The sequence below is a fragment of the Sinohyriopsis cumingii genome, chromosome 7 (assembly GCF_028554795.1).
Source record: "Sinohyriopsis cumingii isolate HCF-2022 chromosome 7, ASM2855479v2, whole genome shotgun sequence".
NCBI lineage: Eukaryota > Metazoa > Mollusca > Bivalvia > Unionida > Unionidae > Sinohyriopsis > Sinohyriopsis cumingii.
This window is the reverse complement of record NC_142967.1, coordinates 69897352-69925351: the sequence shown is the minus strand read 5'-3', so window position 1 is coordinate 69925351 and position 28000 is coordinate 69897352. Positions and strand designations below refer to the sequence as shown.

General features: G+C 41.4%; 1 protein-coding gene and 1 long non-coding RNA gene across 5 annotated transcripts in view; one reads left to right on the top strand and one right to left on the bottom strand.

Moving 5' to 3' along the window:
- Window positions 1-28000, top strand: part of LOC149795472 (uroporphyrinogen-III synthase-like) — a 223329-nt gene that overhangs the window by 191020 nt on the left and 4309 nt on the right. The window lies entirely within an intron of this gene.
- On the bottom strand, window positions 3-26331 carry LOC149795473 (uncharacterized). Its single transcript, XR_016422336.1, has 3 exons — window positions 26170-26331; window positions 24767-24920; window positions 3-686 (listed from the first exon to the last, which is right to left on the bottom strand). It is a non-coding gene; the product is annotated as an uncharacterized LOC149795473 (long non-coding RNA).

The following is a 28000-nucleotide window of genomic DNA, read 5'->3' as shown; positions in this document are numbered from 1 at the left end:
TATTGATAAATTAAATTTTAATGGAAATTTAAATAAACGTTTAAAATTTAAAAACAATTTTTTTTGAAAATTAAATTTTCATACAAGTTTTAAAACTCAGTTTGACAAATTTTAGACAGCTAAGTTGACTAATGAATGGTATTTAAAACAAATGGTAGTTTGGGTCTGTACAACTGAAAACATTTTCCACAGGGGTAGTGAAGCAACATAACTCATAGTGATTTTGGCAGCAAACCGCAATATACCTGTCCAGATGCATATAGGTGTATACACTAAAGAAACAATGACAGGTGCTATGTTCCACATTTATTGTGTCAGGTACTTAGGCAGATGTTTGTATAACTAATAGTGTACTCAGATTTAAAATTCTGATGGTACCACTGCCATGTTTTATAGCAAAAATGCATTCCATTTCATTGTCGATAACTACAAAAGGTGACAATGGGATAGGAAAGTAGTTTCTAGGGATCCTCTACCTTACTGAAAAATGGTACTAATCTCTCTCATGAAGACCTAAGCTATGTCTTTGAGGTGCTATATATTAGTGTGGTGATATGAACTAATCTTGGTCACTTATGGCAGTACACTGCACGTGCCCTTATGAAACCTTGCTATCACCACCAGACTACTAGAGAGCTTCCAAGCTGATCCAACTCTAACACTTTGTTTCAGATACCAGGCTAGACCTGAAAAGATACAGTATGTTTCACTTAATTCTAGAAAACAGTAAAATGTAGGTCAATGAAGTTCAGATGTGCTAGGTATGCAGATTTCAGAATAACATTAGGGTTGCAAGCATGGGAAAAAATATTAAACTTGACAAAGTTACATTCAGAAATGTGAAGCAATGGCCATGTATTAAAGTGATATATTCATCCTAAACATATGTGTTTCTAGAAGCATATTTAGCCATTTACAGGTTAAATAACTAATCAGGTAGACTGTGTATCATAAGGTTTAAGGCAATGTTTGGGCGGTGAGGTTTCATCATTGGTGCAAACATTAGTACATACTAGTATACAGGAAAGTCAAGTGACAATAGTAGTGAATAGGGACACTCTAGGGACTAGGGGACTTTCATGTTAAAAAGGGTATATCCACTCTGGGGACTATGTAAAATTTAACATAGGAGAAAAAAATATCCACTTTGGGGACTGTGTAATTTAACATGGGAGAAAAAAAATATCCATTCTAGGGACAAGGGGAATTGAACATGGGAATAGAGTTTGGGCCTGTCTAGGGACAAGGGGAATGGAACATGGGAATACTGTGTGGGTCTATCTAGGGACAAGGGGAAATGAAACAGGGTCGGGACCCTATTTTAATACGGTCCCGACCTGATGGGTCTATGGAAAGGGAAAAGGCAAAAAATTGAAACAGGGAGGGGGGTCTCTATTTTTTTTTTTAAATAAAAAAAATAAAAAAATGGGCTAGGCAATTGAAAGTCAAGATCTTTTCGAGACCTATGAGTGGCCCTGAAAAGGGCCTTTGGGTTTATGTTAATATGTCCTTAACATAAAGGGCATCTGCGACATCCTCTTCGTCTTAGGCTTCATCTAATGGTAGGTCCATAGACTAAAACTCTTTTGAGGCATCCTTGCCTCTCCACGTAAATCCTACGTATCCATAGGCTGGTGTCGGTCTTATGGACAACTGTCCACTTGGATCGGACATACATCGGTATGTCCGTCCTGAATATCATCGAAGACACAAGCGTAGAAGATTGAACGTCGGTCCACATGTTGAGGCGCCGAGAACAGGTGAATCAATGCAGTGAACTGCGCTTATTTATAGGAGAGAAAGGATTGAAACGATTGAGTTCATTGACCAATCCAAACACGCGTTACAAAATTCAGTCTTGGGCCGTCCAATCGGAAGAGAGCAGTATGTGACGTCACGTGGTCTATATAGAGTCGCTAGCGCCTTTGTGTAGTCAATCCATGCGACAGTTTTTCAACATGACGGAAACTCAGAAAACGATCAGTTGGGGTGCACCAGCAGTGGAGACCGCCCAAGGGAACCCGGACTTACTTTCAGAAGAGGTGAATTGGGATTTTGTGGATTTTCTTACCTCGCAAGAATTTGTTCCGGAACCTTCGTCTCCTTCATTACCGCACGTGGAGAATTTTAGACAGAGACAGAAAGAAGAATTGGAGAAATTTATACAACAGCAAAAGGAAGCGGAACAAGCTTTTCTCCTACAGCAACAACAGCAAGAAGAAGAGGTAAGAAAAAAAACAACAAGAAGAAGCAGCAGCAAAGAAACAAGGTTGTGAAAATCAAACGGTCACGGTACTGTTAGACATTTTAGCGGAGTTAAGAAGTCTGAAACAAATGTATCAGACTTCTTTATTACGACCGAAGAGAATACGACCTTCCCGAGCTAAACACGCCAACCCTGTGATTAAGCCTACCGTGTCACCCTTAGTGATTTCAACCAAATCATCATCATCATCAACAGTACGCAGTCCAGAAGTAGGCCTTGGCCGTGGCAAAGGCTTAAGACAGTTAAAGTTGATTGCTTAAACTCACCCCTACACCAAAAAAGGCCGTTTTCAGGGCCACCCACGTCTCTTGAAAAGAGATAGACTTTCAATTGCCAACATCCATTCAAACTCAAAAAAAAAAAAAAAAAAAAAAAAAAAAAAAAAAAAAAAAAAAAACCATTTTACCCCTATAGTACGTGTTTATGAATGTGTGAGTGTACGTTCTTATTTTAAAATCAAAACCCAAAGACACTTACCTTATATAATTAATTTATTCTTTTATCAATATTTTCAATCCAATTCACAATTCACAACATAGCACTTTAAAAAGTTCATAGACTTCTTCTGTTTCTTTGTTTACTCTCTCTGTTTTTTCAATTTCTTCACCGTCACAGTCTTTTCCTCCTCTTCATCCTCACTTTCTTCCCTTCTTTTCTTCTCCTGTTTCTTTTTCTTCACCTGTCTACTTTCTTCCTCTTCTTCTTCCTCTCCAGAATCCCTCTCTTCTTGCCCCTCTTGTTTCTTAGGGCAATCTGGAGACCAATGTCGTTTTTCTTGACAATAATAACAGGTATCTTGACTTTTGTCTTTTCTAACCCCTTTTTTTCTTTTTTGACGGTCTGGACACTCTGAAGACCAGTGCCCTTTCTTCTGACAGATATAGCAAGTATCTTCACTTTTATCTCGAAAGGAAGGAGAGTAGTCCGTCGGCTGGTCTGAAGAAAATTTTCTAATGACCCCTCGCAACGCTCTGATGAAACGTTCGATCTGGGTCGTCTCTTCCATCGTTGTGCTCGGTTTGAGAGTGAAATGAATAGTGAAAGGACAAGACACATACCCTTTATATACGCTGGTCTGCCATGACTATAAATTAGACCATGGTGTTTAAATTTTAGTCATTTGACTTTCTGCTATCACGATGAAACGATCCAATTCATTTGAGAAGAAAGAAGAAGAAAGTAAGAGGCAGAAACGTGATCTATCGCCTCGTACCAGAGCTGAAGTCTTGGCACAAATTCATGCCAGTGATTTTGAAGAGGACATGAGTGAACCAGAATCCGAACCCTCTAAGTTCACCACCCTTAGTTAACCCTGAAAAATACTATTCCATTCGAGAGACAGAAAAGCGCTCCTCTAGAAAATTTAGAACCACGGCTTACAAATACACGGTGAAGTTTAAAGATTTCAAGTCCGACGTACCCTTAGAGAAAGCAGAAGGGTTCATCACCGGGGTGTGGGATTCTTTGCTTACCACACTCAAGCGACAATGTCAACCCAGAGAAGACGATCGCTTGAGACTTTCCATACAACACGACGGTTTGAAATCCCGTTTGGATCGAGTTTAGCAGCCCTGCAGAATTGACCGCTTCCAAAGTCATGGACAAGATTCAACACGTACAACAATCCAATGACCAGTTTGACATCACCGATGGAAAAGCCACACTGGACATGACCCACGTCTCTCCTCCTCAAGGGACTGGACGCAAAAAGGTCTTATTGGTGGACGGCCTTCGTAAACCAAAACAAGCCTCGTCCGAATTAACAACCCTCAAGACCAGATGTGTTTAGCCAGGGCTATCGTGGTGGGACGAACTTATGCCAACAAGAACGACACGGTAGAATGCAAAAGAGACTGGGAGAACATTCGAAAATCGAACCGAGCCAAACAACGAAACGAAGCAGAACGTCTGTTACAACAAACAGGCCTGTCCAACGACTCACCCTGTGGCATTCCTGAGATGCAAAAATTGCAAGATGCCCTAGCTCCACGATACACCTTGAAAGTGCACCCTCAAGAAGTGCGCGGACCTCTTGTTTCGAGGCCAAGACTTTAAGGGCGGAAAATACAATCACCTTTATCATCACGATGACCATTTCGATACCATTACCAGTATCACCGGATTCCTGGGATACAAATATTACTGTGAGAAATGTGACCATGGTTATAATAATCGAGAGCAACACAAACATTGCGGATCGAAATGCTCAGGATGTTTGGCCTCTCAACCCTGTCTGAGCGAAGGGCAAGAATCAATGCATTGTCCTGCTTGTCGGCGCACGTTTGTCAGCCCTGCCTGTTACCAACAACATCTGAAGACGCAAGGTTCGCAGCAGAAATGTGCTTGTCAACTCCTGAGATTGTGCCCTACCTGTGGACAAGGCATATGTACCAATACTGTCAAGGCACACGTATGTCGAGGAAAGAAAAAATGTCACATTTGTCATCACATCGTTGACTTGGAACACCAATGTTACGTGCAAAAATACCAACCCCAACCAGAGAATGAGGACGGTCACAAGAAGAAAGACAATTTCATCTTTTTCGATTTCGAATGCATGCAAGAGACTGGCATTCACATTCCTAATTTCTGCGTGGCTCATCGAGCGTGCGAGAGGTGCATTCAAGAACCTATCTTCAGTCATTGCCCTCACTGCAGCAAGATTTCCGGAGGGCGTGAAAAAATCTTTCGGGGACCGAACACGCTAGCCGATTTCGCACGATGGGTCTTAGACCCCATCGACAAGACGTGGAGCCAAGAGGACATCGAACGTTACGGAGATTGTCATCGTCATGCCACGGTGATGGCTCACAATTTCTCCGGATACGACGGACAGTTTCTTTTGAGATACTATACGGAACATGGCACCGAGCGTCCTAAAGTGACTTTGAACAGAGCCAAAATCATTTTCATGCAAGTGGGACAAGTACAGTTTAAAGATTCGATGAGCTACTTGGCCATGCCTTTGAGTCGAATGCCTAAAACGTTTGGAATGACAGAAATGGCTAAAGAGTACTTTCCGCACTTTTTCAATACGGAAGCCAATCAACATGCCGTTCTACCCCCATTTACCTGAGGCTCACTATTACGACCCCGACAACATGCGTACCGAACGAGAAGCTTTCTACGCTTGGTACCAGGCTCACGCCTCGGACCCCTTCGACTTTGAGGAAGAAATGTTAAAGTATTGTCGTTCCGACGTGGACGTCTTACGGCGTTGCTGTGTAAAATTTCGAGAACTGTTCATGGAACACGGAGGGGTCGATCCTTTGAAAGAAGCTTGCACCATTGCCAAAGCAAAGGCAACGATTCATGCTTGAAAACACCGTGGCTGTCATCAGTCCTCAAACGACCAACTATGTCAAACATCAATACTCGGTCAAAGCCCTACGCTGGTTACATTACTTGTGCGACAAGGAAGACAAATGGATTCAGCATGCCCGCAACGGAGGGGGCGAAAAGACCATCGGAACACATTCGGTCGATGGCTGGGACTTAGAAAACCCCAAGATCGTGTACGAGTTTAACGGTTGCTTATTTCACGGATGTCCCGTCTGTTACCCTGACCGTGACACTAAAAATCAGTTTTTGCAACGAACCATGGAAGACTTGTACCAGGACACTTGTCAGCGACGCCTAAAGTTAGAACAGGAAGGATACCAAGTGGTGGAAATGTGGGAACACGAATACGATCACCGTTTGAAAACCGATCCCGAATTTAAACGTGCCGTGGAAAGTTACCAGTTCATGGACCTGCTGAACCCGAGGGATAGTTTGTACGGAGGAAGGACCAATGCCACCTGTTTGCTGTACCAAGCCGACGAAGAGAAAGGAAAAGAAATGAAATACTTGGACGTGTGTTCGCTGTATCCCTACATGTGCAAATATTGTCGCTTTCCTGCAGGGCACCCACAGTTGTTGACGGAACACATCGACCTGAAAAACATTCGACAATACGAAGGCTTGATCAAGTGCAAGCTTTGCCTCCCACGGACTTGTACCATCCCGTCTTACCTCACGATTGCCAAGGCAAACTGATGTTTTCTTTGTGCCGTACTTGTGCAGAAACGTGCAACCAAGATCAACCTTGTCAGCACACCCAGGAAGAACGAGCCTTGACGGGAACCTGGGTCAGCGTAGAATTGTTCAAAGCTCTGGACATGGGATATCAACTGTTAGAAGTGTACGAAATTTGTCACTTTCCCAAGACAGAACAATACCACAAGGGTGACCCCACGCAGAAAGGCATTTTCGCAGACTACGTGGATGCCTTTTTGAAACTAAAGCAAGAAGCCAGTGGCTATCCTTCCTGGTGTCACACTCCCGAAGACCAAAAGACATTCAAAGAGAAATACTGGGCACAAGAAGGCATCACTTTAGATCACATCGAGAAAAACGAAGGCAGGCGATCGTTTGCCCGAGTGATGTTAAATTGCTTGTGGCGTAAAATGGCACAACGCCCGTGTTTACCCAAGACGGAGTATTTGACAGAACCTTCCCGCTACTTCCAGATGATTCACGACAAAACCAAATTCATGAAACACGTGGACGTCGTTCGCGAAGATTTGATCTTGGTCAATTACGAAGAAGATCTGGACTTTGTACAAGACGACCCCTTTAGAAATGTCATCATTGCGGCTTACGTGACAGCTCATGCTCGCTTAAAATTGTACGAAGCTTTAGAGCTGTTAGGGGAACGTGTCCTGTACTTTGACACGGACAGTTGTATTTACATCGATCACCCGAGTCAACAGCACCCTGACATCGAAGGAGACCGTTTAGGAGCCTGGACAGACGAGCACCCCGACGACAAGATTCTAAGTTTCGCCAGTGGCGGTCCTTAAAATTACGGTTACGAATACCGGGACAAACAAGGAGAAGTGCACACGAAGTGTAAAGTGAAAGGATTGACACTGAGTTATCGTACCAGTCGAGTGGTGAACTTTGGGGTATTGAAAGAAGCCTTGCAGTCTGGAAAAGATAAACACTTTAAAGTGACCACCTATCAACCCAACAAGATTGTACGTTTACCCACTCACCACATCGTCAGTCGACCCTTGGAAAAAGTCTATCAGATCGTGTACCAGCAGCGAGTGAGACTTCCCAATCATTTCACCTTACCGTATGGACACGTCGGTATTGGTCTGTATATAAAAAGGAACCCTAGGCAAGACCGATAGTTCATTGTGACTACCAAGACTAAGCAAACAAGATGAATACTTTCAGAGAAACACAAAACAAGTTCAGACAGGCACACTTCAAGTGTGGGGCTTCTGAAGTAGAATGCGATTATGAGCCTTGCGATGGGAACGATGCTGTACGTTGTGACCTTAGCGATGCCGTAAAGCATCATTGGAACTTTGTTTTCACTACCCATATCATGGAAAGTGATGCTGTGCGTGCCAAACCTGAGGGATGCGAAAGCGATGCCGCTCGTCCTCTTGGACACTTTACTGGGTTTCGTTTTAAAGGTGGATGTTCACCCTCACGTTTACCCCCCTACGGATGTCATCCAGCCCTGAGCAAACTCCTGTACATGTCACCCAACCCTCATCGAAACGAACCTGTGAAAGACGAATATTCGTTTCCTGTGCGTTTGTCGGAATGCTGCGACTTTGAAAATCGTCTTCAATCGTTCAAAGGAAAATGGCCTAAGTATCTGGGAGGACCGACCCCCGAAGAATTAGCCAGAGCCGGATTGTTCTACGTGGGCGAAGGAGATAAAGTCAGGTGCTTCAGTTGCGGTGTGTCACTTCACCACTGGGAACCACAAGATTCGGCCTACCTAGAACATGCTCGATGGTCACCGAATTGTCATTACTTACCCTTAGTGGGACCGAGACATTAAAGTAACCTACCATAACCTGTGTATGGATACTTTACAAGAAAACATTCGTGCTTTGCCTGTGGAGTTGAGAGAAAGGATTTACCTAGTACTAATATTAGTACCCTTACTCGTACCTCGTGGACAGGGTACTAACATGAGCATATACGTGTTAATGGAGCAAGCCGGGTGCGCATTAAAAGTAAATACCGTTTATCGGCAACTTTGAAATTCAACCAAGAAGCGATTATTCGCACTTGATTGATAATAATATAGCGTAGAATATCCAAAATATGTTCTGGCAAGCCTTACGTAGAAAAGGGGTCATGGCGAGAGTCTCGCGTTATCGGTCATGGCGGACAGGATAAGGTTAGAGTAACCATGCCAATTTATTTTATCGTGTAAAGGGCTTAATAAATTCAAAATAAGCCAAACTTCTTTCACAACATGATTATACTTATGCAGTTGATTTCTACACTGTTTGTTTTTCTGACTTTTGTGATGATTTTTTTTTTTGCTCCATTACATGATATGGGATCAGTTCGTAGCCTCAACCACAACAAATCAAGTTTAGGCTACGACATCGTAGCTAGGATGTACCGAGAGCTCAAAATACAAGTGAAACGTAAAGAACAATTGCATCCGTTACGTCACCAGATGTTTAATCACTGGTACCTGAATGCTATACAAGGACTGATTGAGTTGAAAGTGTTCCATTGGAGAGACATTGATCAACGACCCCCTGGTTTTAAAAAGAATTGGTTTGGTATTGATGATTCTATCTACTACATTGTAAATTTACTGGATCGAATTCCAGAGGAAGAGTTAACGAATTACCAACATTATTCACGCAATGTCGACTTAGTGAAAGAGGAAACTTCTGAACGAATTGTAATGTGTAAATTAGTGACTAAACGATTTAGATTCGACAATGAATTAAAACTATATCTGTGCAAACAGTACATTTATTGTGTCAGAAAGAGAACTTAGTATGACCTATTCATGGATACTTTACAAGAGAACATTCGTGCTTTGCCTGTGGAGTTGAGAGAACGCATTTACCGAGAGCTGGTCAAAATACAAGTCAAACGTAAAGAACAGTTGCATCCGTTACGTCACCAGATCTTTAACCACTGGTACCTGAATGGTATAAAAGAACTGATTCGTCAGAAATTGTTTCAGTGGTCAGACCTTGTTCAATACTTCCAGGCCCCCGATGATCCACGTGTTGATCATTTTGGTTCCTTCGAGATTCACCTAGTGCAACGCATTGAGGAAGACAAGTTAAAGGATTACCAACATATTTTACGTGGAATCTACTTAGCGGAACAGGAAACTTCTAATCGACCTCTTATGTTTCGGTTACAGTATGCAAGATTTAAATTTCCCACTGGAGAACGAAGATCTCTGGCTAGAAAGTACGTGTATTGTTTCCGAAACAAAGAGAGTATAAAAACAGGTTGCCATGCCACGACTTTTATCACATGTAATTGAACAGATTCCGTGGAAGGAACTCAATGACCATATTCAAACCGTGGATCATTACCATCGATTATTACAAGAACTGTATCCATTCAATTTGGGTCGACAAGTGGTATGTGTCTTAGTGACTTGTTTTCTAGGATTTCGTTTACCAGTCGATTCCTTGTGGACTCTTTACGATCAGTACTTACCATCCCAATTGCCTTAAATGGTCACGAAAGACTCCTTTTGCTCAAAGCCTTGCGTTTTCATCTGGATACTTCTCGACCTCTACGGGAAAAAAGATTGTCAACTTTTAGCTACCCAAGACGTGTATGACGATGTGTGTGTAGCTTGTGACTTACACCCCCATTGGACAGATGTCCGTGCCTAGAAAGAATGGGGTTTTGAGGCTTGGACCCAAGAAGTGGCCCAGTATGCACGAGAGTTGTTCAAGGAAAAAAGTCACTTTTCAACCTGTGTTAGTGACGGCGCCAAAAAAAAAACGTCGCCCAGGACAGGACTGTCGTGGACAGGCCTGAAAGACCCTTTCGGGAGGACACTTGTGTGACCTTACCCCCTATAGAACTGGTCAGAACTTTACCCAAAACATGTTGTACAGACACTTGTTTCTATTCCACGTTGATAAATTCGATGTGCCTTTTATCGTTGTACTTAAGCCTTTGGCTTTTATGTATTTTTGTCTTTCGTATTCATGTTTAAAACATTCAATAAACGTGTCCTGAAAAGTATATAAACTCTTGTCTTCTTTGTTTTCGTGTCAGAAGTGACATTCCTCACACTATGGCTACTTCTGCTCCCTCTTCCTCTACTGTCAAAGTCATCGACGAACACTTAGATCGTGCCAGTTGGGAGGCTTTGTCTCTTCGCCATCCCTTTAACATGCTCATTGCTGGACCTAGCGGTTCAGGCAAAACCGAATTCGTCAAACGATTGATCGAACATAAACATCATTTGATCGATCGTCCGCCTCAACGTGTCGTGTGGTGTTACAAAGAGTGGCAATCGGCGTACAGTCTCTTGCGAGAAAGTCAAGGCGAATCCATCGTGTTTGTGGATGGCATTCCTAAAGAAGACAATGACATCGTCTCTGACTCCCGTCAAACCCATTTGGTCATTTTCGACGACATGTTAGGAGAAGACGAAGAAGAAATTAAACTGTGGTTCATGCGCAAAGGGCATCACCGTAATGCCAGTGTCGTTTACATCACCCAAAATTTGTTTCAACAAAGTAAAGCCCATCGTACCATCAGTCTCAGTGCGCATTACGTGGTCTTGTTTAAAGCCCTCGAGATAAATCGCAAGTGCAAGTCTTAGCCAAACAGTTAGGAACGCCTTGGCTGACTCAGGCGTACGACCATGCCACCCAAACACCACACGCCTATTTACTCGTCGATTTGAAACCTACGACCCCCGATGATTTGCGATTTCGTACCCACTTGTTTCACCACTGTTGCCAAGACGGAGGGCCTGTCCTGTACACGTCTCCGTCCTCGACTTAATTTCACTCCAAAAAAAATCTATAAAAACCTCAGACACTTTTCGTCTGTCTCACACAGTTTGAACATGACGTCCCTTCAGTCACATCTTCCCGTCAAATTGATTCGTGCCTTGTATGGCATCAGTCGAGAAAAAAATCCACAATTACGAGCTCGTGTCTTAGAAGCTAGTCTCAAAGAAGTCTTACGATGGTTCACGGTGACAGCACGTCAATTACTCCAAGGGATCATTCAGATTCCTCATCAAGCCAAACGCTTTTTTGATCGAAAGAAAGTCGCTTTGACCCAACTGGCCGATCCCCGCATCGACACTCAAACCAAAAAACAAATCATTTTGAAACCGGGAGGGAGCGGTACTCTAGGAGGGATCATCATTTGCTCTCTCTTAAGATGGGATCCTAATGCTCCCAAAGTTCTTCCCAAGAAAAAGAAGTCAAACGAAGCTCGAGGAAGAAGAAAAAGAGCTACGGTGGCAAGACCAGGTCCCCAAGGAGAAACGTGTCTCCGAGAACTTCTCCAGTGGCGGGACCCTCCTCTTACCAGACACCACCCCGCAAAAAGAAAAGCCCCCAGAAAAAGAAACAGAGAAAAAGTCCACAGAAAAAGAAAAGCCCACAGAAGAAAACTAGTCGCAAGAGAGGCACTTCAACCAGGACGCAACCTTACACTCGCAAACCACGACCTGTCACGAAGGTGACCGCGTCTCCGGTAGCCTCAGGTTCAGTCACTTCTCCGTTGATGACACCAAGAACTGAAAAGTACTTGGAGACGTTGATCACACCAAGAACGTCTCCGTTGATGACACCAAGAACTTCCCCAGTGGCAGGACCCTCCAATTTAGCGGCAGTGGCCGCTGCTCACAAAGTACCTTCTCCCAAAATCATAGTCCAAGAGAGATCGGGCATGTTACAAAGTTTACTGGATTTGTCCAAGCAAGAACTGGCTCGATTTAGTCCGATGCCTACCCCTGCACGACGTGTCATGCCTGTCCTCAAGTTGATACGACGTAAAGACAATCAGTGGCGACGCGTTCCAGTATAAAAAAGGTCTGTGACTAAGTAGGGGTATCAGTGTTTTTGGTGCTGAACACTCAAAGATGTCACCCTCTAGAAAACATCCCTCTTCTAAAACCCAAGGAAAGAAAAGGAAAGGACTGCCTCCTCGTTTAGTCAAACATGGGGACATGTTATCTGTCCTGTCCAAAGCTTCTCCACCCCTACGAAAAAAACATATTCAATCAGCCTCCAAAGAGGTCATCGATACCGTGTGCGAATGTTGTTTGAACGTGTTGAAAGGCACGATCCCTTTGTCCAAACACCAGAAACAAAGCTTAGGCAAACATCGTCACGTTCTTCGCCAAATGGTTCAAAAGAAAATTCCCCTTCGTGAAAAAAAGAAGATGTTGGTCCAACGTGGAGGAATTTTACCCCTCTTGCTAGGCCCATTGCTGAAAGGAGTCTTGGGAACCATGTTGGGAGGACTGGTGGGAGCAAGATAAAAAGGACCTCGGAAGTCCCAAGATCCCAGAATCGACCCCTGACATCCCATGAAGGACGAAAACTAGCTTTAGTGCCTTACAAACGATGGATGGAATACCATCGTTGGCAAGAACAACGAACCCCACATTTACCTCCCAATCCCAATTTGAGCGAAATGTCCCAGTTACAACACGAATTGCAGTCCTTGATGGATCGCCAAGATTTGTCCGAAACAGAAAAATCGCAAAAGTACGGTCAACTCTTGCAACGACTGCAACTCTTTCACCAGCAAGCTTTAGACGAAACAGCTCTACCCACTCTGAAAGATTTTAAGACCTTGATGAAAAGTCCAGCACCATCACCAGTACCAGTACCACCAGTACCAGTGACCAAGACAGAAAAAGGAGAAGAAGAAGAAGGGTTTCAAACTTCACCAGAAAAAGTACGCAAGTAAACAACACCACCTACCTCCAGAATTGGATGGATTATAAAGATGATGACCACTCCTTCTTCATCAGAAGAGAAAAAGAAGGTGAAGACAGAAGTGAAACAAGAAAAAATATCCCCTGCTCAGACATCCTCCTCCTCCTCCTCGACACCTATTGCCGGCCGCACACGCAAAGCATTACAATCCAAGAAAGTACCCCAAGAGAAAAAGAGTAGCATCTTCCAAGAGTGGGTGCCTTATTAACACACAAACCAACAAATGGAAAAAGTCTTAGCCAGCATTTACTACGATCCCTCCCATCCTGCAGGTTACGCAGGAGTTCAAAAATTGTATCTTGCTGCCAAAACTCGACTGAAAAGTCTCCGTTTACCTCAAGTGCAACGATGGTTGCAAGAACAAGCTACCTACACTTTACACAAACCCATTCGACGCAAGTTTTCCAGAAGTCGCACCCGAGTGGAAGGCATCGATCATCAATGGCAAGCCGATTTAGCCGATGTCTCTCATTTGGCCAGCTATAATCGCGGCTACAAATATTTGTTTTGTGTCATCGATGTCTTTTCCAAATTTGCCTGGGTCGTGCCCTTGACTTCCAAATCGAGCAGCGAGTTAGTGCGAGCCCTGCAACGGGTGTTGAAACAAAGCGGTCGTCACCCTCTTCGATGGCAAACGGACAAAGGCACCGAATTTCTGAACCAAGCTTTCCAAAAAGAATTAAAGAAACGTGACATTCATCTTTTTACCACCGAGAATCCTGAAACCAAACCCATCATCGTGGAACGTTTTCAACGCACTTTGAAAGAACGCATGTGGAAATATTTAACGCATCACCACACTCTGAAGTACATCGACATCTTACCGCACCTGGTGCAAGCGTACAACCAATCTTACCATCGAAGCATTGGACGTGCCCCGCAAGAAGTGACTCCCGAAAACGAAGTGCTGGTGTTTGAGCGCTTGTTTGTTGCGTCCCCGACGAGGGCTGCCCCCAAGAAAAGTGGAGTGTTGGACGTAGGAGATTGGGTACGCATTGGCAAAACCAAACGCACTTTCGACAAAGGTTACTTACCTAACTGGACCACCGAATTGTTTCGCGTCACTGGACGAGAGCATGGTCGTCATCCTGCCGTCTATAAATTGGAAGACATGAACGGAGAAGTGCTCAAAGAAACGTTTTATTTGCCCGAGTTACAACGTGTCACCAAAAAAGAAGACGACGTGTACGACATCGAAAGCATTCTCGAACGCAGAACCTGTAAAGTGGGCAAACGATGTGTCAAAGAAGTCAAAGTACGTTGGAAAGGATATCCGCCCAGTTTTGATTCTTGGATCGACGCTTCGCAAGTCATCGACTATAAAAAGAAGTGACCATCATGCCCTTTCACACAGACGCAGCTACGTCGACCAATCCTTCACCCAGTTCTTCTCTGCAAGATTTACAGAAACAACCCTTGTGGGTGTGGTGTGGAGAACGTGTGCCTAAAACGCAAATCGTCTTTTTCTGCCAAATCTTCGTGGTGTATTGTGTCATCGGGGCAGCCATTGCCAATTTGAGTTTGCAACAAGGAGACAATTGTGGACCATTTTATTGAACAGTTGCATCGGTTACCTGCTTCCTAATCCCTCCCTGAAATTCGCCTCGAACGGGAACAACGGGAACCTTGTGTCCAGTGCCAGTGCCAGTCACCACTCCAATAACAACAATAACCCCATTTTGGGCGGAGACACACCTCTGACGTCTAGTAACCCCTCGGACAGCCACAGAACTCTGGAATTATGAGCAATAACAACCAATTTTACTTAACCTTACCCAGTGACAGTTCCATGGAGGTGTTTCCCAAGAACACGTTGTGCTGTTACACGGCCAAATTACCTCAGGCCATCCCATTAGATCACGAAGCCCATTGGGAAGTGGCTTTAGTGGAAATCATTCACCCGACCCAAGTCCTCAATGCCCTTCCTAATCAAAATTTTTTTGCGGTGGAAGTTCATGACGAGCCAATGCAAAAGTACTTGAATACCCATGTAAAATATGATCACAAAACCTATGATGACAAAACTCAAAAGTGGTCCTACCACTTGTTCATTCCCCCAGGCTATTACTTTAGTGGTCAACATTTGGTCAGCACCATTACCTCCAGATTTAATGTCGTGTTTCTGAAAGCTTTGGAAAATGTCAAAAAAAGTGTCACCATGGAGTACCACAAAGCAGCTCGTCGCTTCCTGATGAAATTTGACGGGGGTAAAATCGTGTCCATTTTATTTTGTCCTGAATTGTTTGACATGTTGGGCGGAGACATGGACATGAGAATGGCCATGATCAAGAAAAACGAATTACCAATCATTTACGACAACGAGTCTTTTAGCAAGTTATTTCGTTCCCCGGTAGAACTGAGCCAAGGACTGAATTTGATGTTTGTGTACTCCGATGTGGTGGAGTACAACGTGGTGGGACACACCTCCGTACCGTTACTGCGTGTCATTCCTTTCAAAGTGGATTCTGCCACGACCGCTGACGAGGAAGGTGAAAACACTTATCACGTCCACCGCGAATTTGTACATCCTCACTATTTGCCCGTCAGCAAGTCTTATTTGGACACGGTCAACATTGCTATAAAAGGAGATCTGGGACAAAATATTCCTTTCACCAAAGGGAAAGTCACGTGAAACTCCATTTTCGAAAACGGTTCTCTCACGACTCGTAAGTCATGTATCCAGTGTACCGAGGGGTTGCTCGACAGTGAGGACACGGTTTAGGAGATATGTTAAAATCGGCTTTTCGTTCGGTGGCTCCGGTGTTGAAACCGATGGTGACACGCGGATTGCACGCCTTGAAAGATGCGGCACTAACACAAGGCAAAGAATTTCTCCAAAATGTCATCATCGACAAACAAAACCCCAAAGAAGCTTTCTTGAGGGCAGGCAAAAATGTCTTGCTGCAAACGGGTAAAGACCTTTTGGGTCGACGAGAAACACCTATAAATGCCCTGCACGCTACCGAGTCAGGCATTCAGCAAGGACAAGGCAGCGAGAGACGACGAAGAAAACACCCTTTCACCAGACTTCACACTTATAAAGCGACAAAGACAAAGAAAAGAAGAACCGTTCCAGACTTAGACGTTTTCGATTATTAAAATATTGAGACACAGAGAAAAAATGATGCACCGAGGGTCTTACGCTTGTTCCAAGTCGGAACTGGATCTGTTTGCCATGCCACCCGCCATGATGACGATACAAGAATCCAAGTGGGTGGAATTTCATCCCGTCTCCTCTTTGACGGATTCTGCTCCCATCGAATTTGACATCAAAGGTCAGCCCGAAGATTACATCGATCTGAATAGCAGTTACCTGTATTTGAAAGTCAAAGTGATCAAAACGGACAACACCAATCCTGGAGCCAATGATAGGGTAGCGCCCGTCAACAATTTCATGCATTCCTTGTTCAGCGAAGTGGACTTGTACTTGAATAACAAACTGGTCAGCAGCAGCATGGATACTTACCCGTATCGTGCCTACCTGGAAAATCTCTTGACGTACGGAAAAGAAGCCAAGAATACTCATCTGGATGCTTGCGTGGTATTGAAACCTGACACAGCGGGTGATAACACGTTTAACGATACAGCCCTCACAGCAGATGACGATCCTCACAATGTGGGGTTTAACACACGTAGAAATAAAATTCTGCAAGGACGTAGTTTAGAACTGATATATCGTTTGCATTTGGACATGTGGTTACAAGAAAAGTATTTACTGAACGTAGTGGATATTCGCCTGAGACTGAATCGTAGCAGTACCGCTTTCCATTTGTTGGCCCATGCTAACGAGTACAAAACTATTATTCAAGGAGCCAGGCTCTACGTGCGACGCGTGGAAGTGTTACCCAAAGTGGGAAACGACATCAGTCAAACGTTGAGCAGAACGACCGCCAAGTATCCCATACGACGCGTGGAAGTAAAAACGTTCACCATTCCTGCTGGACAGCGATCCATGATCGAAGATCATCTGTTCCAAGGTCAGTTACCCAAGCGTTTGATCCTTGGTATCGTCAAGAATTCAGCCTTCAACGGAGTCCACAACGAAAATCCTTTCCTGTTTCATCATTACAACGTAGCCAAGATCGAAGTCAGTCGCGATGGCAAGACACTGTGTACCCGACCGTGTGAGCTTAAGTTTGGTGACAGGAATTACTTGAGGTCGTACTTGTCCCTGTACGAAGCCACCGGACAGTTAGGAACCAACACCAGTCACGGCATATTGTACGAGGATTATACAGGAGGCTACGGTTTGTGGGCGTTTGATTTCACTCCAGACCAAGGCAGCGATGAGGGACATTTCCACCGTATAAAATCCGGCCAGATTCGTGTGGAACTTCAGTTTACTAATCCTCTACCTGACACAGTGAACGTCCTCCTGTATGCAGAATTTGACAATACCATAGAAATCAACAGTTTAAGAGAAGTCATTCTAGATTATTAGAAGCCATGGAAGACTGTTATCCCTCTTTACCTAGTGGAGAAACTTTGGACATGAAATGTGAGGAGACCGTGGAAGAAGAATCCCAAGACAAAGACGAAGACGTTATCATGATGAAGTCAAGATGGCCAGAACAAGAAGCCCATTTAGTCTCCTGTTTTGCCAAACACTTGGTCGAAAAAATTACGGAACTGATCAAGAAAGATTGCTATGGATGTCAAAACGACCATCCCAGTCAAATTCAACACGATAATTGCCTGATGCTGAGTCAAGAAGAAAAATTGGACGAGTATCTGGAGGATGCTTGGAGTCTCATCTCGGACGAAGTCGTGTTGCACCAGTGGTATAAAGACTTGCGTGAACATTCTTGTCCACCATTAACCACTCAAGAGATCCATCGTATCGAAGCTCTCCTGAATCAGAGTGGGGAGACGAAGCGAAGAAACGGTTATTTGTCAGACATTTTCAAGCAAAAAGTCAGGATCGAATTGATGACTTATTATTACCTGTGAAGAAAAAAAACAACACAAAAACATGGATACCTGGGAACTTTATTACCTTTTGAACCACAGTTTGTACACTGCTTCTTGGAATCCTGTCGTCTGTGCTAAAGATGAACTCCCTCATCGCAAACCTCAAGACCATCAAGCTTATGTGATCAACACGGACGACAGTCATCTCCCAGGAACCCACTGGGTAGCCGTCTACTTTCCTCAAGAAGGATGTGTGGAATATTTCGATTCGTATGGATTGCCTCCTTTGGAAGACGATATCATTGACTTTATGAGAAGAAATGCTCAGACCACCCGATTCAGTAATGTGAAATTACAAGGCACAGATTCCTTGATGTGTGGACAATATTGCGTGTATTTTCTGCATCATCGCAGCCTGGGCTATTCCTTAGAACATTTAGTAACTCATTTTGATCCTCGTTCTTCTTCTAGAAACGATGTGAAAGTAGATCGATGGTTTTGTGACCAGTATGCTTATCTTTTGTCTCAAGCTAGGAAACGTAGTGTCCATCAATGGCCTAATGACTGCCAACAGTGGAAATCACAATTTCATTCACAACGTTGTCAGCCCTGTCCAGAATAATGTGTGAGTTGAAAAAAAAATGTTTGGTATTTGAAAAAAATGTTTGAAGTTATATTGTTGGATTATTGTTAAAAATGTTAGAGTTGTTTGTTAGTGTTAAGTGATTTTGAATAAAAAATGTTGTATTTTTTTTAAAAAAATGCCTTTGTGGTTTGTTTGGCGATAAGAATTTTGATTCATGCTCTTTGACTTCTCTCTATCTCTCTCATGACACTCATTGAACGTTCCGGCTCGAAAACCGTGGAGAGATGTTTTCCTTCACGTCCGCGCTTTGACTTTAAAACAGGGGGTAGTTTCCAGTCTAACCATCCATTGTCGACTCATCCTCCTACGAAGATGTGCTCCAAACTAGCTAAGCTAAACGAAGCCTACGTGAATTTGCATAGGGTCAGACACAGTCTGATACCGAAGCCAGAAGAGATAGAGAATGTGAGAATGTTAAAAGTCACTGAAGACCTGATAGAAGAGCTCTTCAGAGAAGAAATGAACAGGGAGAAAGAAGAATGGACAGAAAAGTACAGACTTCAGAAACAGCAGAGAGAGCAGCAACAGCAACAACAACAGCAGCAGCAACCTAAACCTGACAGAGGCTTTGTCGATTGTCGTATCGATACCAAAGAGTTCTTCTTCTCTTTCCGAAGAAGCAGACCTATCGTCAAAAAGTCTATCGTTAGAGGACGTCGCATTCTTAGAAACTAAAAGATCGCCCTAGCTTCAACTTCACGCAAGCAAAAAAAGAAAAACAGCCCTTTTCAGGGCTACCCAAATCTCTGGAAAAGAAATAACAATCGATTTGCCAGTGTGTGTATGTAGAGTAGTGTGAATATAAACACTGACTCTTTTCTGGTGTGATTGTATGTGTTTGTGTTTGTAAGCATTCACGTACGTTTGTGTGGATAGTAGATAATGTTTTTTGATGTTTGACGTGTGGGAATAGTAGATTTGGGGTTTGTTTATTGCTGCTCCGCGTATGTGGATAGTATATTATTTTTAATGAAACTTTTTAAAATAGTAATGGGTAGTAAAAAAATTGAGTGTTTCTTTTAGGTCCGCGCGTTGTTTGGTCAAGATCTAGGTAATATAAATTTTGTTTTATGGGATGTTTCCTTCACGTCCGCGCTTTTAGTATAAATTGAAAATCGCTTGGCAGTCTAGCTACCCTTGTCGATTGATCAAGAGAATGAACACCAGACTAGCAAAACTGCTTGAACTTCATGTACACCTGGAATATGCCAGGTGTATAGTGAATGAGCTGGCTGCAGAGGCCATCGTAGAAGAGGCAAGGATAAAGAAAAAAGAGGAGGAGAGAAGACAGAGGGAAGAGGATGAAAAGAAAATAGAGGATGTTGTATAAAATTCCAGAGACAGAGGATTGGGGTGCTGAAGCCAATCATCCCGCCTCTGCACTCCCAAGAAAAAAAAGTAAAAGGAGACTGGGGAAGAAGATATGTGTGTGGTGCCAGGCCTGGAAGGTGCCATCATTAACCAGGTGTCACTGGAGTTCAAAAACAAACAGCCCTTTTCAGGGCTACCCAATACTCTAGAAAAGAAATAGTAATCGATTTGCCAATGTGTGTATGTAGAGTAGTGTGAATATAAACACTGACTCTTTTTTTAAAATTGTGTGTGTATGTGTGTTTGTAAGTGCTCACGTACGTTTGTGTGGATAGTAGATTATTGGGTTATGTAAGAGCTTAAGTTGGTTTGTGTGGATAGTTGATTAGGGTTTCATTTTAATACTTTGCGTGTGTGGATAGTAGATTTGGGGTTTGTTTATTGCTGCTTCACGTATGTGGATAGTAGATAATATGAAATGAGAAAAGTAGGGGATGTTCTCCTTCACGTCCGCGCGTTTTAAGTAATGATCTAGGTAATATAAATTTTATGTCTTAGGGGATGTTTTCCTTCACGTCCGCGCTTTAACTATAAGAACCCACAAGGTTTGATGTTCGAACCATTCTACGGAATAAAGACAAGGAAGATGGTAGCTGTAACAGAATTGTTTAACCAGTTGAAGGACATTTGGTATTGGATGGTGGATGGAGCTTATGTAGTGGAAAGGATTGAACGAGAATGGAAGCATGAAGTTACCCGGGATTTTGTCAGAAGGCAAGTGACCAACCTGAAATTAGCTATGGATCTGGTGAAAGAGATGATAGAAGAAGAAGTAAAAAGATTAAGAGGCTTTATAGATCCAGAGTATGTAAAGATTGGTCACTTAAAGGAAGCCATGGATAATGTGATAGAAATAAGGTGCTTTTTGGAAGACGTAATGGAATGGACAGAGTGGTCCTTTGTCAAAAACGGCCTGGACCAGCTTAAGAAATCGGAAGAACTTATGAGAAAAGTAATGGAGGAAGAAGTAAAGAAGATCAAAGACAAGTGGAATAAAGAACGAAAGGATAAGGAAAACGTAAAGAAAAAAGAGGCCTTTGACAAACTCAACAACAATTGGATCATAATACAGGAGAAATTCCGAGCAATAGGTCATCCAGACTGGATGCCAGAGAAGAAGAAGAAGAAGAAAGGAAGACTGGCAAACGTGAGAACTTGGTGGAAGCAGTAGAGGAAATAAAAGAAGAAGATGATGATGAAACCAAAGGCCCTTTTCAGGGCCACTCATAGGTCTCGAAAAGATCTTGACTTTCAATTGCCTAGCCCATTTTTTTAAATTTTTTTTATTTAAAAAAAAATAGAGACCCCCCTCCCTGTTTCAATTTTTTGCCTGTTCCCTTTCCATAGATCCATCAGGTCGGGACCGTATTAAAATAGGGTCCCGACCCTGTTCCATTTCCCCTTGTCCCTAGATAGGCCCACACAGTATTCCCATGTTCCATTCCCCTTGTCCCTAGACAGGCCCAAACTCTATTCCCATGTTCAATTCCCCTTGTCCCTAGAATGGTTATTTTTTTTCTCCCATGTTAAATTACATTGTCCCCAGAGTGGATATTTTTTTCTCCTATGTTAAATTTTACATAGTCCCCAGAGTGGATATACCCTTTTTAACATGGAAGTCCCCTAGTCCCTAGAGTGTTCCCTATTCACTACTGACAATGTATTAAATTAAAATATATTACTATACACAATCTTATTCATGAGGAAAATAACAATTTTGGATATTGCAAGTGAATACAGCCAAATGTGTCCACACAGATCAACTATAGGTACCAATAAATCCTATATCATCAACTAAATGTGAAAATCTGGTCCCCAAAACTTATAAAACAAGGATGGAAATTTGCATATCTGGGACATATACAGTGTACTTGTTAAGATCAAATGTGCAAACATAATTCAAATGATCTGTTTTAACATTTATAGTGTATTTTTAAGAGTACTGGTTACCAATTATTAAGCTCGTTGATTCAGTGGAATCAGATATCAGTTGATGCTACAATACCGCACTCTGTCAAAGTACTGAATTGAAATATGTTACCATACATAGGCATATTCATGATGAAAATAACATTTTGGGACATTTTCAGTGCACACAGCCAGAAATGTGCCTTACAGATTCACTATACGTACAATGTCAGCCTATATGATGTACTGAATGTGAACTTTTGATCCCAAACATTCTAAAATATATGAATTTTTTTTGTCGAATATGTAACCATATTAGGATCAGTTGCACAAAGTTAAATTAAAATAATCTGTTTGAATATTTCTTATGTAATCTTTGGAGTATCAGTTAACAAATATTATTAGTAATTAATAATGCATAAAGCAAGATGGATCATTTGAATTCGCATAACATCATATAGGCCACAATGTCGCACAGTATCTTAACCAAATTGAACAATAAAATGGAATGCATTTTGCGGTTTTCTTACATCAAAGGGTATATATACCTGGGGAAAGTATATTTTATCCCTTTGACATGTATTTCATTCTCAGTTTAAAATGATTTAGTAGAGAACTTGAGTAGGTTCTAATATAAAGTTTTCATCTCTGTCCTCTCACTAAATACCTTATAACTATACTTATAAACAATTGCTGAAGGCTATACAAGCAGCTATGTGTTACTCAGGAAGTGACCCCATCATAAACACATAAATTAACTGCTTGGACCCCTAATAAATAGTTTGAATGGCCAATACACAATAGACTTTTGTCTTCGTGTATTTTAAATGAAGGTCTGATTTTGACTTACAAAGATATTTTCTCTGACAAAATGTGACAAATATCCAACATTGGAGCTTGTATATGGTGTAGGAATATATACATGCTGATATAATGTAATATGATTAAATTTTTTTTAAATATATGTGCATTTTTGGGGGAATTGTTTATTTTTTTATATAAAAATTTCATTTAAATTTTTAAAAAAATAAATAAATTTTTTATTTTTTAATTTTATTCTTATATTTTCAAAGTCAGTATACATAACATTCAACTTTCATGTGTCTGTCGTTGATAATAAAGATTTTATCCAATTTAAACTTTACTTCAATACTGCACTGACAGGACATAAAGCACAATTAATTTTACTATATGTTCTCTGCAAGTGTTTCTCAATACTGACCTTTCCACTGTGTGGCGATCAGTACAAATCACATGTTAATCTAAATTGCCTTCAGAGATGACTTCGCGGTGAAGTTCTTGTCAAAGGTTGACCTGCATTTTTTTTAGAGGCTGGACTCTCAACAGCAGCATGTAAACAGAACACAGATTTCACTTCCGGATCATCACCAAGGCCTTATTACTCACTGTGTACTGTCGCCGAAATACACATGGAACACAACACCCTGAGCTCATATTCTCAAGAATAAACAATTACCTTTAAATCCCTACCAAAAATGCATAAATATAACTCTTTATCACCACCAAAATGAGAGAGGAAAAAATGTTCTAAAAATAGACTAGAACTACATTCGTGGGTACTGAACTGGAAGTACTAATTGTGACCTGATTCCATGTGCCTCTCAGCACCTATATTAGACTGGACTCCAGATGTGCCTATTAGTATACATATTAGAATGGAGTCCAGATTTGCCATTTTCTAATTATAATTCTTTAATTTCAGTGCTTTAATGGGGTTTTCCCCACTTGTCCATTGATCCATCTATTATCCAGACTTGTGTTTCTTGTGCAAAACTCTTGAATCGTTTAAGATATCTCTACAAACTTTGGTTTTTTTAAAAAATTGGCTAGTGATGTTGTGTTTTTCCAACCAAAAGCTTTTTGGTTTCAGTATTTTTTAAAACGTTTTTGTTTGTGTATCTCTTCATCCAGTATACACTTTCATTTCTGGAGGAAAAGTCATTAAGTTGACATTTTGGGGAAGGGGTGGGGTGATGTAGCTTACATCTTGGGAGGAGTATTAATAAGATAATCGTATTTACACAGTAAGATACATTGTACTAACAATAACAGACAATGTGGCAACTTCGTGTTCCAAACTTTTCTTTCCCCCTCTCAGTTTCAAAATGTGTATGAATTGTCATACAAGTTGACATACGCCAACGATGTCCATTTCCTCCCTGAGACACGGAAGTATGTTGACGTGATCTGCATCATGAAACTGTACGAGTATGTATCAACCAAGAAAATCTTAGACCATATTTAAGGAAATGCAGTTTATTCAGCAAACTTTTAAGGATGTTTTAGGGATTTTACGTAATTTTTGTATGTGGTTTTATATACACTTCACAGAAATTTTTACATCTTTACCTTTTGTATTTTATGTTCTTGTGCTTAATGTTTACATTTATTTTAAACGATTTACCTAAACCTTTATACAATTAATTTTACGAACTTTACATACACTTGGCACCTTATAGCCTAGTTTGCGCTGAGGTGCCGTAAAATATTATTGCATACATAAGTACATATCAACGATATCAAAAAACCACTTGGGCTTCTTGTAGCTGTTTGGATGAAAATAATGCGATGGAATTTTCATTTTGCTGTAAAAGATAAACAGTAAAACTGAAATCCGTGTGCGTTCAGTCTATTTAGTCATGGAAATTCCTCTTTGTTTCTCAGAATTGTACTTGCCGGTGTGAGAATCTTACGTGGAGATGACTGTCTTAAGTACGGGAAGAAAAAAAGTACAGCATTGCAAGAGATAACTAGCCAACTGTTATGACTGTCTTTTGGAAAGGGAATGGTTGTTAGACTTGTTTTAAGAAACATCAACACCAATAAGTTATTTAATATCGAGACAGTCGGAGTAAAGTGCCTCTCCCAAGAACGCACCACAATATAAAACTGGCTGATCCAATGGAAGGATTCGAACTCGCACCATTCCAATTACCATCATCACCCACCGAGTCACAGCGGTTGCAGCCTCCATTTGTCGCCTTTGATGACATGTATCAGGGCAGATCGGGGCTATTCTGCACCCCTGAACCTGCATGGGGTGAAAATAAGAAATTAGGCAAAGGGAAGCCTGGTGTTGAATGGTTACCATGTAAATATCGAATTTAGCGAAAGCGATACTAAGAAAAGCTTCATGACCCTTTACGAACTATCGCCTTTCCAATGGCATCATTAGATGTAAGATGCCACGTGACTGATATCTCATTTAAGATAGTATATTTATACCCAGTTGGTGACTTCCTAGGCAACTACATTGCCTGTTATGATCTAGTAAATTGTCAAATTATTTGAATTTACCGACCACTTACTGTATACTGATAAGTACAGGTATGACCCAATATATTTGCTGCTAAGTAAGTAATACGACGTCACAAAAGGTCTAGTATGACATAGTAGTGCGTGAATTCATGTCGTGTCAGACTATGTGTTACTGCATTGTAATCGACTTGTATATTAGATACTAGTAAGTATCTCTGGTGATCGACAGATGCTAGGCTATCATAGGCGGAGCTGGTTCTAACACATATACTAAATGAAGACCGTATTTATATTTTGATGACTAAAAAAGAAAAGAATAAAAACTACGTGTTTTCATATAAAGAATTTTCCTTCTTTTATATATAAACGTCAGAATTTGTAAATGCCATTTATGATTTGGTGTCTGTGGTGTATGTTTTATATAAACTCATGATACTTCATACAACACCGGCCGTTGTCTCGTCATGACCTCTCAAAAACATGTCGATAACGTCCAAATCATCCCAATGTAATTCACCTAATGCGTCTTATCATTTTCCGTTTTATGACGAAAACACAAAGTATTGAAATTCATGAAAACTGTTAATAATTTAAAATATTTGCTTCCCTACAAATTCTTTAGCTTTTTGATGAATATCATACGCAATGGACTCTCATGTAAGATCTCCTATTATAAAACAATGTTGCATAAACACCAAAAAGTGCTCTTCAGAGTTATGGATTATATAAAAAAAAACATGGCTATTTCGGATTACTTATGGTTGATAAGGCAAGGTTGCTAACATGTTTTGACTGCCGTGACCTATGTTGCCCGAGACGTATTATTGAAGTGATGCATTTTTATGTCGTGACTACTGAGAAGTTGTAACTTCTTGGTGGTAAATTAGCACTTTATCAGCTAGATTGTAATATCAGGTGAAGTAAATGAATAGGAATCGCTTCAAACAACCATATAGACCTAGATTATCTCGTCTAGCCTTCATCTGTTCGTTAGGAAAGCAATAAAAAATAGACTTCCTTACCGCTTTATCGATGTTCCATGACGTTACTAAAATCAGTAAACAGGTACCGCTGTCTGGGCAGACGCGAGCAAGCCTAGGTTGCGACTCTTGTCTTGGATTGGGTCCAACTTCAAGCCATGTTAAATTACAAAAACTTTGTTGCACAATTTAGACCTCCATGTGTGTGTGTGTGTGTGTATATATATATAGAGAGAGAGAGAGAGAGAGAGAGAGAGGGGGGGGGAAGGAGGGAGAGAGAGAGAAAAAAAAGAGGGAGAGACAGAGACAGAGAGAAAGCTACATTTGTTAGTTTGAGATTTTAAAAATTTACAATTTATGCCATGAAAACTATTGTAACCTGGACAGTCTTTTAAGCCCCCAAATATGTTTCCTATTACACTGGTTTTAAAATTAAGGTGGACCTCCCTCTCTCTCTCTCTCTCTCAATATATATATATATATATATATATATATATATATATATATATATATATATATATATATATATATATATATATATATATATATATATATAATGTGTGTGTGTGTGTGTGTATGTATATCAATTACTGGAATTTTATGTTTATTTTATTTTTGATTTTTACCCTGGAGGGAAAAAGTGCTCGGGTCAACAGCGAGAAGCAGGGACTGTCGGCCGACTGGAACACATTTTTTTGTTGCCTTATGACAAATTAAAATTTTATTTCGAATGAAGCTGTTTGTGTTTCGAAACTTCGTTGGTCTTTCTGTTTTTGAAATATTTAACTAACGTGTTGACCGCATTCAAAAAGAGACTTACATGATATATGGAAGTAAGTCTGACAGATTTTGACACTTCCAGTGTACTCACATAAATTCAAGAACGATGGTTTTACCCTATTGGATTAGATCGAAGTTGTTAGAGCGCATGGTTTTAGCCTATTGGATTAGATCGAAGTTGTTAGAGCGCATGGTTTTACCCTGTTGGGTTAGATCGAAGTTTCTATGTCTACAAGTAATCTTTGCAGACAGTGTTTTTGAGAGGATGAGTCATGCATGCAAGTGTCTAAGTAAAAGTAAACGATTGTCTTGGGAAATTGGCTTTACTTTCCAGATGTAGTACTTATGGATGTAATCTAAGTTGCAAATTCTGGCAGAGGTTTGGAGAAAATCCATTGTGTAGTAAAGGCGATTCAACTCCATTGCTTCTTAGAGTTACTCTCAAATAACAGATCGCTGGGTTTATTATGCTTGGATGTGAAGCGTACTATATTTACTCCCATTTTCCCCACTGTTTCTTTTCTAGTTCTTTTGGGCGAAGACTAGAAGAGCTTATACGGTGTTCTTGCGTTTGTCGTCCGATAGACGTTGTTTATTATCGCTACTCCCCCTAAGCTACTTGGAGGAAAGTCATGAAACTTGAAATAGTGCCATGCTGATGTCTAGTTGGTCCTAAATGAAAAAGATGCATCCAAATTCTCCGCCACGGGCTTGAACATCTTCATATCGCAATTTCTCCAAAACAGGTGAGCATGGCGACATGAGTATTTCACCAAAGGACTATTTCTGATGTCTAGCTGATATTAAATGAAGTGATGTGATGTGATTTGGATTTTTAACGTAGCTTTAACAATTTTCCAGTCATATCGCTACAATGTCTGCAATGTGGCAGTTTATAGTGATGTCTAGCATTGGGGCATCATGCCGCAGACATGTAGCATGATGTCCCACCCAGTCACATTATCCTGACACCGGGCCGACCAGTCCTAACACTAACCTCTTAATGCTGAGCGCCAAGCGAAGCAGCTGTTAGTACCATTTTTGTATGACTCGGCCGGGGATCGAACCCACGATCTCCCGCATCCGAGGCGGA